Here is a 12,457-nt window from a genome sequence, read left to right on the forward strand (position 1 = left end):
TAGGTCATTGCATTTAAAGAGACGATGAAAGATAGAATTCGACAGGAGAAGGAGGGACTAGAAAGAGTGGAGGGTGACTCTGAACCCCCTACTTCTCCTGGTGTGTTCATTCAAAACTGAGATGGAACTGAATGTGGTCTGATGTCTCATATGACCCAGATGTCTAGTGGAAGTGGCACTGTGCAGGGGGAGCTCTGTGGTCCATCCATTCATTCTTCTTCATCCACTCATTTGTTCCTTTATTCATTCAATAAACATTTATTGAGAATCTACTAGATGCCAATTGCAGCAAATATAGTGCTAAATCCTGAGGATAAAAAAATCAATGGTAAAAGCTTTAAAGGCTTAAAGCAAAACAAGTATGCACTTGGTCGCCTTCTAGCTGTGCCCATTGAAGCAGTACCTGGAATTGCATATTACCTCTCTCTGCCCTGTCCTACTACCAGTTATAGGCATGCTGAGGGAAGTATTAAAAGTACAGGGTGTACTGAAAAAGGAGATCAAGGAGGATGTAAGAAAATGGAAAGACATCCCTTGTTACTGGGTAGGAAGAACCAATATAGTGAAAGTGGCCATACTTCCAAAACTACTATATAGATTTAATGCAATGCCGATTGAAATTCCAACAATATACTTCACAGAACTAGAGAAAACAATCCAAAAACTCATTTGGAACCAGAAGAGACCTAGAATAGCAAAAGCAATTCTGGGCAACAGAGACATGGCTGGGGGTATCAAAATCCCCAACTTGAAGCTATACTACAAACTGACTGTTATAAAAACAGCATGGTACTGGCCAAGAAACAGATGTGAGGATCAGTGGAATAGATTAGAAGATTCAAAAACAACTTCAGACAGACTCAGCCACCTCATCTTTGACAAAGGAGCCAACCACCCTCACTGGAGGAAAGATAGCCTATTTAGTAAATGGTGTTAGAAAAACTGGATCTCAACCTGTCAAAGATTAAAACTAGACCCATATCTATCACCATGCACTAAACTAAGATCGAAGTGGATTAAAGATCTAAATATTAAGACAGAAACACTAAACTTGCTGGAAGATAAGTTAGGTTGAACTCTTGAAGATATTGGCATAGGAAAAGACTTTATGAACAAAACCTCAATAGCACAGGAACTAGCAGAAAGAATCAACAACTGGGATTTCATCTTATTAAAAAGCTTCTGCACTGCAAGAGAAACCACCAACAGAGCTAAGAGACAACCTACAATGTGGGAAAAAATTTTTAGCAACTGTACCTCAGACAAGGACTACTATCTAGAATATATAAAGAACTGAAAAAAAATCAGACACCCTAAATTCAAAGACCCAATTCAAAAATGAGCATCTGAAATGAACAGACATTTCTCAGACAAAGAAGTAAAAGCAGCAAAGAGACATATGAAAAAATGTTCAAGATCACTGGTCATTCGAGAGATGCAGATGAAAACAACACTTAGATTCCACCTCACCCCAGAAAGAATGGCTGCTATCATGAAATCAACCAATAACAAATGCTGGTAGGGGTGTGGGGAGAAAGGAACCCTTCTCCATTGTTGGTGGGAGTGCAGACTGGTACAACCACTGTGGAAATCAGTGCGGAGATACCTCAAGGAACTAGGGCTGGAGGTCCCATTTGACCCAGGTATTCCCCTGCTGGGTATTTTCCCAAAAGAACTGAAAGAATCATACCACAGTAATATATGTGCACCCATGTTTATAGCGGCACAGTTTGTAACAGCTAAAGCTTGGAAACAGCCCAAGTGCCCATCAACTGGAAACTGGATAAAGATGTGTTTTTTTTTTAATATAAAATGGAGTACTACTCAGCCATAAAGAATGAGAAACTAGAGAAATTTATAGCTAAATGGATGTATATTGAGGCCATACTCTTAAGTGAAATAAATAGGACACACATGTGTAAAAACCAAATAGTTTTTCTAGTATGAGAAACTGAGAGTGTAAATCAGGATTAAAAGGTTTAATAACTAATAATTGATACTTTGAAATAGGAAAAGGTCCGAAGGGGTAGGGGTTGTGGGAGGAGATGGGGAAGGGAAAGAATGGAAAGGAAAAATTATGAGAAAAGAAAAAAAATGGAAACCAAGTCTATGTAAATAGGGAAGGGTGGAGGGGGTGAAGGGCGCACAGGTAATGGGGGAAAAAATAAGAACTAAGATACATCATGTTCAGGTACAAACACCCAATGATAAATGTAAATGTATTGTATACCTAAAATGTACCAATAAAAGAATTTAAGAAAAAAAAAAGTACAGGGTGTAAAAAAGGCATGGTGGCTAGCTGGCCGGGGTGGGATGCATACTATTCTATGGAGGAAATAAATTCTTGAAACTTTCCAAGACTCTTTATGCTTTTGCAAGTCTCCCTTTCACATGTGAGAGTTTATATATCCTCTCTTTTCTATTACCCATTTTTAATGAGAATTTTAATTTAAATTCTTCTTATACTTTGTGTCCAAGAATATGTAAATGCATCTCTTTTGTCCATAAATTTTTATTCTAATTTCTTCAGCTATATAATGTTCCTCAATATTTTTTTCTTGAAATTGGAAGAAAAATGTATTCTTTAGGAAAATACCTTCACGGATTCTCAATCCTGTCTTTCTTTTAAATATTCTTTATACAGTCTTTATTTCTTACCCTGGAAAGTTTTCTTCCATTTCTTCCATAGTCAAAACATTTTCTCATGGTTCTAGACTTGCTTTTGTTTCTTTTTGATTCATTTAAAATTAGTACATCTCCAGCTAGAAATACAAAAATGCATTTTGATGAAAGTTTCAAACAGATATAAAAATAGTAATCCCCTATGTATCATTTACCTAATTTCAACAATGATCAACTTATGGGTCCTTTAACCTCTTCCAAATACAGTTATGATTCCTTTCTTCTCTCTGTACCCCTCCATTTCCCCCTTCCCCACTGCTTTCTGCTCTGGTGTGCTGACCAGTCTTGCTGGCATCTGTCAGTTCTTTTTCTATCCATTTACCAATACTTAGCATCTTTCATGTCTTCTGAGTTTAGCTTTTACCACTTCAGTTTAGATAACTTTGTGACATGAAGCTAGTATGCTCCTCCATACCGTATTGCTTAAAATTAGTCTCATTTTCCACATTCTATAATCATGGAATGTTTCTATTTGAACAATGATTTGCTAAATTTATGAGCATTTCCATAAATGAGTTGACTTTAAGATGCTCCCATCACTATATTATGATTCTAATCAGCACATTAATGAATGGGTGTAGAAATGAGCCTATTTGCAAATTGTCAGCTTAGACTTGTTCTTGTTTAACTAAAAGCTTTAACTAAAAGCAGGGCTTAAAATACTGAAGATGATAAAGCCTCCTCCATCCCTGAACATTTCCTGGTCAAATTGTACTTGAAAAGAGCTTAAGAAAATTTTCAGTATTTGTTTGCAGATTAGGTTTGAAATAATGGAATAAAAATTAACTCATGTAAATCATCATGCAAAATAACATTGTTATTAATATGGTGTTTTAAACTTACACTTAGATTTTAAGACTATTTGGCATAGAAATAAAATTGTGAGTTGTGATTGATGTATTGTATATTTGTTGGCTCGTGTCCTGCCTGCTTAATTGGGCTCAGTTGATTCAGTGTGTTTCCTATGACATTTCCATCCTACAGCTGTCAACCCGAAGAAAGAATTAATATCAATAATCCAGTGGTCGGATTTAATCTGTAAGATTAGTCATCAACTAAGCTACAGAGACACAGACTGAAAAGAAAACCCTTGTCAATTTTATTTTCTCATGCGATAGTAAGATGGGTCTCCCTCCATATTGATGTGTAAAATCACACCTTCACATGTATTTCATTGCATTCTTTGTGTTTTAGAAAACAATGTAAACCATTGTGTTTGAAGAAACTCTCTTCTCCCAAATGGCATATTGTCTACTCTTATTTCATTTCTCACATATCGAAGAAGCAGCCTTAGCTGCTACTGATTTTTGTCCTTTGAGGTTTTCATTTTGGTACTTGTGTTTTAACAAGCATTGATTGATATGCCATTTTCTCAATTACTAGAGCATTGTTACATGCACTGTATAGATTGAGAGATAAAGACAGAAAGGGAGAAAACTGGAAAGTAAAGCCTCCATGCCTTTTTTTGTAAAGTACTTTTCACTCTGCTCATTCAGACATGCATTCTAGATGAGGAGGCAAGGTAATAGAGAGCTTTTGTGTTTTCCTGCTGTTGCACAGCTTTTGTGGCAGAGCCCCGTTTATTATCTTACCTGAAGGTGTGTCAAGTGGACCACAGCATCAGGTAGACCAATGCTTCCTAGGAGATGCTCTTCCATTCGTCTGTTGAGATATGCTGAGGACACAGGGTCTGTTGATCAGATATGTTTTAGAAAATTGCATAAAGTTTCATCCTTAAGGGTCACAATGCAACCTAGCATTTTATAGATTCTGAAAAATTGAAAGAAAAGAACAACTTAGTATGACTTTGTTTAGCTCAACATATTTCACGATGGAAGCCTTTCTACATATGTAGCCCAAATTCCCTGGAAACAATTAAGGAAACTTTTGCTTTAAGTGAATATCTATTTTCAATGACTGTTTAACAAAGTGTACATGATAATCCCAAATGCTTCAGGATATAGGATAATTCCCAGATACAATCTCTTTTCTCAACATTCATGACTCAAAAGCCCAAGAAAGCCCGTTTCAGGAAGGCAGAAATCCATCCACCAATCCATTCATTCATTTGTTCTTTCAATAAATGTTTACTAACTATTACCTGTACCTAGGCAAAATATAAAATATTTGTGGATAAAATCGTGAAAAACCAGGTCTGAGGGGAGCAGAGAAAGTTTTCCTGAGGAAACAATGGGTAGGCTGAACCTTAAAGGGTGACCAGAAGGACTAGCAAATGGCAGATGTAAGGGAACCGATTGTGGAAGGGCTTTCCCAGAAAAGCTACTGCAAATGTAAAGGTGGAGAAGATTAGGAGCACAGCAAACTCAGGGGATTGCAAGTGAATGTATCTACATTTATCCCCACGTATTATTTGTTTGCGTATTGTCTGTCTCCCCTGCTAGTATGTAAGTTCTAGGGGGTAGGGACTCTTCTATGGTGCTTGCTATTGTGTTCCCCAAGGTTAGCACAATGTTCTTTTTATAATAAGGGCTGACACATTTTTGCCAAATGAATGATAAGTAGCTGGTTGTCACTGGAACCTATCATGCTTGAAGGCAAGATGGGAAGATGAGGATGGGATGGTAGGCAGGGGAAGGATCATAAGGGACCTTGGAGGTCATGGTTGGACACTTATTGCTGGGTGAAGGGTAGCCAGCAGGAGAATGATGTGATCAAATTTGAATTTGGTAGGTGACAAGGTGGTGGCTTAGGAGCTTTGAGACTGTGATAATTAGGAGACTGTTGCAGGAATGCAGTGAAGACAAATGAAGTTTGACTAAGGTGCTGTTAGGTGGAGGGGAGACTATAGTATATGGGAGAGACCACTAGTGACTCTGTGGGTTGGAAAAGTAACGGAAGAGCCAGAAAGGACATTTACATTTCTGATTCAGAAAGTTGGAAAGATCTGTGATTATGGAAATCTTCAAATATATATACAATGTAGAGAGACTAGTGTAATGAATCTCCATGTATTTACCACCCAACAACCATCAATGTACAGCCAATTTGGTTTCATCAATTCTGATTCTCTACCTGTGTCCTTCTGTGTTGCCTGGAATGCTTCAAAGCCAATGAGAAATATTCCATTATTTCATCCATAAATACTGAACTAGGGATATCTATGAGATAATAGGTTTTAAAAACCATACATACAATATCTTTAATACACCTAAAATTAACCTTAATTCCTTAATATCACCAGATAGTCAATCAGTGTCCAAATGATCTCAAAATCTTTCTATAGTTAGTTTGATTAAAGCAGGATCAAAACAAATTCCACACACTACATGTCACTGGTGTGGCTTTAAAGCCTCTTTTATATGTATTTTAAAATTGTTATCAGCACATGTTTGCAGTATATAATGATGACAATTATGGTAGGGAGTTCCCCTTAACTTTCCCCTCTTAGTTGTTTGTTCACCAAAGAAAATAGGCTACATATCCTATAGAATTTCCTAGTATTGATTATTGCATCCTGATTATTATTGATTGATTGATTATTGCATCCTGATGGCATCATTTATCATGATCTTTTTGTAAATTGTTAGTCAGATTTTACTATAAATTTCTCCACAGAAGAGGTAATAACTGATGATACAGAGTTTATTGTAGAGTGTGATAAGAGCAATACTGGGGTGATGGATTAAATGGATATATGTGTGGGTAAGGAATTCGGGAAGTGCTGTCAGTTCTAGGAAGAATTATTCTTTGGGGTATATTTGGGTCCCCCCATTCTTGTCACCATCTTTAGGTAAATGTTTTTGGAAAAGAAAGATGGATATGATGAAAAGTATTCAAATATCTTTGGGAAACCATCCATTTGACAGGTACAATAATCTCACCTGGTGCTTTATCATTATTGGATTTTTCAAAAGCTTTTACCTTTCAACAGAAGTGTTTAATTATTTGGAGGGCTATGAAGGACAGCCAGGCCTAGAGGGGCACATGATTTGATTGTGTCCCCTGAAATCCACGTGTTAGAAATTTAAACCCCAGAGCAACAGCGTTGAGGAGCAAGATTTTCAGAGTCAATAAATTCACGAGGGCGCTGCTGAGCTGAGCCGATTAATGTTCTCAGTGGAGGGTTCCTTATTTTGATACAAAATAAGTTCAGCCCTGTGCTGTTCCCTCTGGTCCATATGATATCATGGATCTTGTTATGATGTAGCAAGAAGGCTCTTAGCAGACGTGGCCCCTTGATGGTGGACTTCTCAGCCTCCCAAACTGTGAGCCAAATAAATTTATATTCTTTAAAAAGTTGGATACATTCTGTTATAGCAGCAGGGAATGAACTAAGACAGGGACCCGGTTTGGGGTTGGTTAGCTGTGTTTTTTCTATAATTGAGGGAGAGCAGCTTAAGTCATGAGTTTATCACCATATAAAAATCCCTGTTTTCTTTCCACCATGTGTCCTCTGAGGGACGTTAATAGCCACCATTGAAGAACTTGCTTAGAAACATGTTAGCTGTGCTTTACCTGTTAGGACTGTGGTCTCCACAGAGGCTGTTTAACTGGAAATCAGTGTGCAGAGTGCATGTGTGCAAGGAAACCCAGACCTGGTATTTGTCTTTATTCAATCTCAAAGTTGTTTGGTTTCATCTGCCTGGATCTTTTCCAGGGAATGAATTAGGTGGTTTGACTATTGTATTTAAAGGTCAGTTTCACACTCTTTCCATCTTGAAACCCAGAGAAACTCTCATCTCATCTGATAGAACTTTATTTTGCATTGAATAAACACACATACAGAACTTGCTATGTGCCAAATGCAATTCTAAACATTTTATACCTAGTACTCATTTAATTCTTATAATGGCCCTTTAATGCAGGTGCCACAATTGTTTCCTTTCTGTAGATGAAGAATGGAGGCAGTGAAGTTAAGTGACTTTCCTGAGGTTGGTAAGTTGCAGAGTTGTATGTGAACCTGGTGTGGCTCTAGAGCCCATTCTCTTACATGGTTTAACATGTTGCCAAATGACATGTTGTGTTACAATGACACTAGCACCTTTTAAAGAGTCATGGCAGTTAAATACAGTGGTTTAAGGTAGGAGTTTTGTCAACACAGAGATGTGGATTAAATCCTGGCTCTGTCACTTAGTAAAGGTGAATGAGAGCCTACTATTGACTTTTCTGAGCCTCAGTTTCCTTATCTGTAAGTTGGGGGTTACAATGACAATTTCATGAAGTTGTGAGGATAAAATGAAAATATATATTTGAAGCACCTGGCACAGTTTCTGAGTGTGGCTTATTTCACTTGACATGATCTTTAGTTCTATTTTTTTTTTTTTTTTGCCAATGACATCATTTTGTTCTTTTTAAAATGAGTTTTACAATTTCCGTATCTATTTATCTGTTGATGGTCAACACCTAGATTGGTTCCATATGTTGGCTATTGTGAATGGTGCTACAAGTGAGTGTGTAGCTAAGCATGCTGACTTTAATGGCTGTGATCATGGTTCTAAGGGATCCGGACAACATTGTGCATGGCAGACAGTGCTGTGGAAGAGACCTCCTCCATTGCTTAGTGCACAGCCAGCTTGGTGAGTATACTCAGCTCGCCTGTATAATTGTTTAGAATATTGATTCCATGTCTTCACCATCCTCTTAAACATAATGGAGACTAAAAACTGAAAAAAAGATGGATTAATGGAGTGAACTCATGTGTATAAACTTAAGAAAATGCAAATACATTGTCCCACTATGTATCAGTCAATGATGTGCTGTCCTGAAGAAACAAGCATGTGCAATTCTTCCCACCTCTGTCTTCAGTAATGTCTCATTGCGGGTAGAAGCATTTATTCCACTGAAATCAGCAAATGCTCCTCCATCATTTTTCCTTTATCCCCAGAGAGCTAGCTGATTGTTAAACATTTATCACCAAATAGCACAACACTGTCACTTGGCACTGTTCTGGGTGCTTAGCATATATTATCTCATTAATCCTCTTTTTTGTAGTTCTTTTCTTTTTAAAATTAAGTATAATCAACAAAACCATATATATTTAAGATGTACATCATCATGTTTTGAGATACATATACATTGTAAAATGATTACTACAATCAAACTAATTAACATATCTACAACCTCCCATACTTTGAACAACTCTTCTTCTGCTTAGAAACATTTTATAATAGCATGTCAAAAAATACTCAAACAGAAAGAAAACTGTGCTCAGACTCTCACTCCCAGAGACAGATCAAAGCAGCTAAGTGAACATCATTCTAGACAATTTCTTGGTATCTCTATGCATTAATGCATTTTTGAAAATAAAAAAATTGGCGGTGCCATCTATACTGTATAATAACCTGCTGTTTCACTTAACAGAGCTTAGAGGACACATTTTCACCTCAGTAAATTCATGTCAACCTAATGACCTCTTAGTGATTTAATTAATAACTTTTTTCCATCCTCTATTACCCTCCCTTATCCCCCTCTTCTCCTCCCCCTTATTCCTTTCCTCTTGACTACTAATATTCTCCCTTCTACTTTTATGTCACTATTTTAGATTCCATATAATAGGGAGGGCATGTGATACTTGCCTTTCTGAATCTGGTTTATTTTGCTTAACATGATGATCTTCATTTCCATTTGTTTTTCCATTCATCTGTTGATGAGCATCCAGGCTGATTCCAAGTGTTGACAATTGTAAATTGTGCCACTGGAAACATGGGTAGGAAGGTTTCCCTATAGAACACTGACTTTAATTCCTTAGCATGTATACCAAGGAGTGGCATTAACCCTATTAATAACAGGATGAGGTAGCTGCTATTATCCTCATTTTCAGAATCAGACATTGAGTTACAGAGAGGTAGAGTATATTGGCTCAAATGGTGCTGCTAACAAGTGGCAGGACCAAGATTCAAACCGAGGAACTCTGCTTCTAGACCCGACTTAACTGCTACAGATTTGTGCCTCTCTAGTCTGCCATGGTATAATAATATATGTCTATGTTTGGGGAGATAAGATGTAGCTACTCAACACAACTAGAGAACAGGCAATATTAAATAATGCATTTCTACCTATAGGCACATATTCAGTAAGTCTTTTTGAGTACCTACTCTATGGCATGTTGTTGGGAGGAGATTATAAATGATAAAATGAATTGGTGATATGCAAAGCCTGTATCCCCACCCCGTATCCTTTGATTTGACTATAAACTTCTTTGGAACAGAGATGATGCCTAGGTACTCTATTTCTCTAACTTGGAAGCTGACACAATAATTGTTAAATACATGAATGAAAGAAGGCTACCTCACATGTACAATATTCTTCCTTTTAGGAAGAAAGAGGTAGTCATGAGTGGCTTCTGTTACACAGATCTGGCCCTTGTCTGCATGATATGTTGTGATTTGTTGAAAAGCTGGGCTCTTCAGCTGGGGGGCCAAACCCCAGTTTATTCCTCTGGATCTTGAGACAGTCAATCTATGAGTGAATATTGACTGGTAGCTTTTAGTATCAATCCTTGCTCTGATGAAGACAGAAGTCAGGTAGGAAGTCCAGGTTAAGCTGTGTCACAAGGAGAGACGTTATGAGGCTGAGAGAAGGGCAGGCACTGTGTTCCAGTGTGACCATACAAAGCTATTGTTGAATTTAGGATATGTTCAAGAAGAAATAGGATGTTATCAGTAATTACACAGAGACATCAGCCATTAACCTGGAAGATCTTAGACAAATTGCAATGAATGGTTAAATAATTTAAGGGCCAAATAAGGAATTATCACAAATTACAGATACCGTACTACATAATTTGGTAGAAAATGCTCTAGGCAGACCTAAGACTTAGAAGTTCTCATCCTAGCCCTGCCTCCTCCCAGCTCATCACCTCCAAGCCTCTGTCTTATTACTTTTCTCCTTGCTGAGACAAAATACCTGACACCCAAAGTTAAAAGAGGAAAGGTTTATTTTGGCTCAAAGTTTGTAAAGGTTTCTGTCCATAATTGGCTGGCTCCAAGGCAGGGTGGCATGGAAGACAGGCATTGCAGAGGAGAAACAGTTCATGGCAGGCAGGAGATAGCAAAGCAACAAAGTAGCGAAGAAGCAAGTCCAAGCAACAATAGCAGCTTCTTTCTGCCCTTCTTATATTCCATGAAGCCTACCAGGTTTAGGGTGGGTTCCAAACCAATCAGTGGACTAATTTAGTAACCACACACCCTAAATCCCAGCATTACACACTCTAGATCCAGCTACCTTTGAACAAGGCACCTATGACTGCATAAGGCTTTGTGGAGTCATGCAGATAAGCTATAATACAAGCTATAATAACCTCTTATTTCTTATCTGAGACATTCACATAGATTAGAATTTCCTCACCATTTTCCTCCTAAGTGGAATTTTTTTTTTCAAATAATTCATATGCAAGAAGATTTTGGAAGATCTCTAAGCACTCTTAAAGCTTTAGTATTGCTAAGTAGTAGGATTAAGATTTATTTTGCTCCCTTATCCTTATGATTCTTTTTTCTTACTTTATCCCTAGGATGAATCAGATATCATAGATGACTCAACATATGAGCCTTGGAAGGGAACTTAGAATCAACTTTTTCATTTACAAATCACAAAACTGAAGTACAAAAGGGTAAAATGCGCCCAAGATGAAATATATCTCAACCAAAATGCACACATAGCCATAGATATATAAAATATTTTTTTTATTTCAGTTGCTCTTTTCAGTCTGCCAACAAGTTTTTACTTTTTCCATTTTGCTACTTGTTCCTGCCTCTCTATGCCATCCCTCCGCCCTCGCATGTCTTTCTTGAAATTAAAGCTAAAGGATGTAAGTTGACAGGGCTACCCATCAGTCTCACTTCAGTGAGGTTTAATGAAGCGACACACAATCAGAAAAGGCATTTTGGTTTAGAAAATAACAGGGAAAGTGGGACCAAGAGGCTAAGTGAAGCCAGGTTTCTGACTGGTCAGCTTGCAGCAATATGAGGGGTAGAATGACTAGCAGACAGCAAGCCATTGGAAGCAAAGATGGGCCTGTGTGTGGCACAGGCTTGTAATCCTAGCACTCTGGAAGCCTGATGTGGGAAAAATCACAAATTCGAGGCCAGCTGGGCAGTTTAGTGAGATCCTGTCTCAAAAGGAGAAATAAAATGTGTTGAGGATGTAGCTTAGTGCTGTCTGACTTCAATTCTCACTATCACCAAATCAACCCAACCCAACCCAACCCCAAACCAAATCCAATTCAACCCAACTCAAAGTGTTGCTGGAAACTTGGAACAGACAAAGCTCTTAAGTGGGAGCCACTGGGTAAATGGACTAATGTTAGCTCTGGAGTAAAATAACTTTCAACATTTTAAGAAGAGCATGGGCCCAACAGTCCTGCTCACAGCTACTGATAAACCTGTACTCTTTGTTGTCTTGAGGGCTCCTCTACATCTCAAAGTATAAAATGTTCCTAAAACTTTTGCCTGACTTGATTAACTGCACCTTGTTAGAAAACTTGGTTTTTGTTAAAAGTGAAAAAACCAGAGCTTATTAAATGAAATTGCTGAGATGTTCCCGAGAGCAGGAGAGCAGCCCACTGTCCCTTAAACACTTGTAGGGAATCACAGAACAGGCACCAAGAGTCACCCAGGGGAGTGAACTCGGAAGTTTGTGCTGCACTGGGGACAGTCATTTCCCAAAGATGTTAAAATCTCATTCCACAAAGGATCTCTGATCAAAACAATTTCTTAATCGAAAACCACAGCCTTAATTTGTCTTATCAGTGGCCACTTTCAGCAGAAATGTGCCGGTGGCCCTTTGCGACTATCTTTTCTTATGCAGATCAGATGGA

Source organism: Heterocephalus glaber, unplaced genomic scaffold (genome assembly GCF_053883595.1).
Source record: "Heterocephalus glaber isolate CG9 unplaced genomic scaffold, H.glaber_assembly_v1.0 deba00000071, whole genome shotgun sequence".
Taxonomy (NCBI): Eukaryota; Metazoa; Chordata; class Mammalia; order Rodentia; family Bathyergidae; genus Heterocephalus; species Heterocephalus glaber.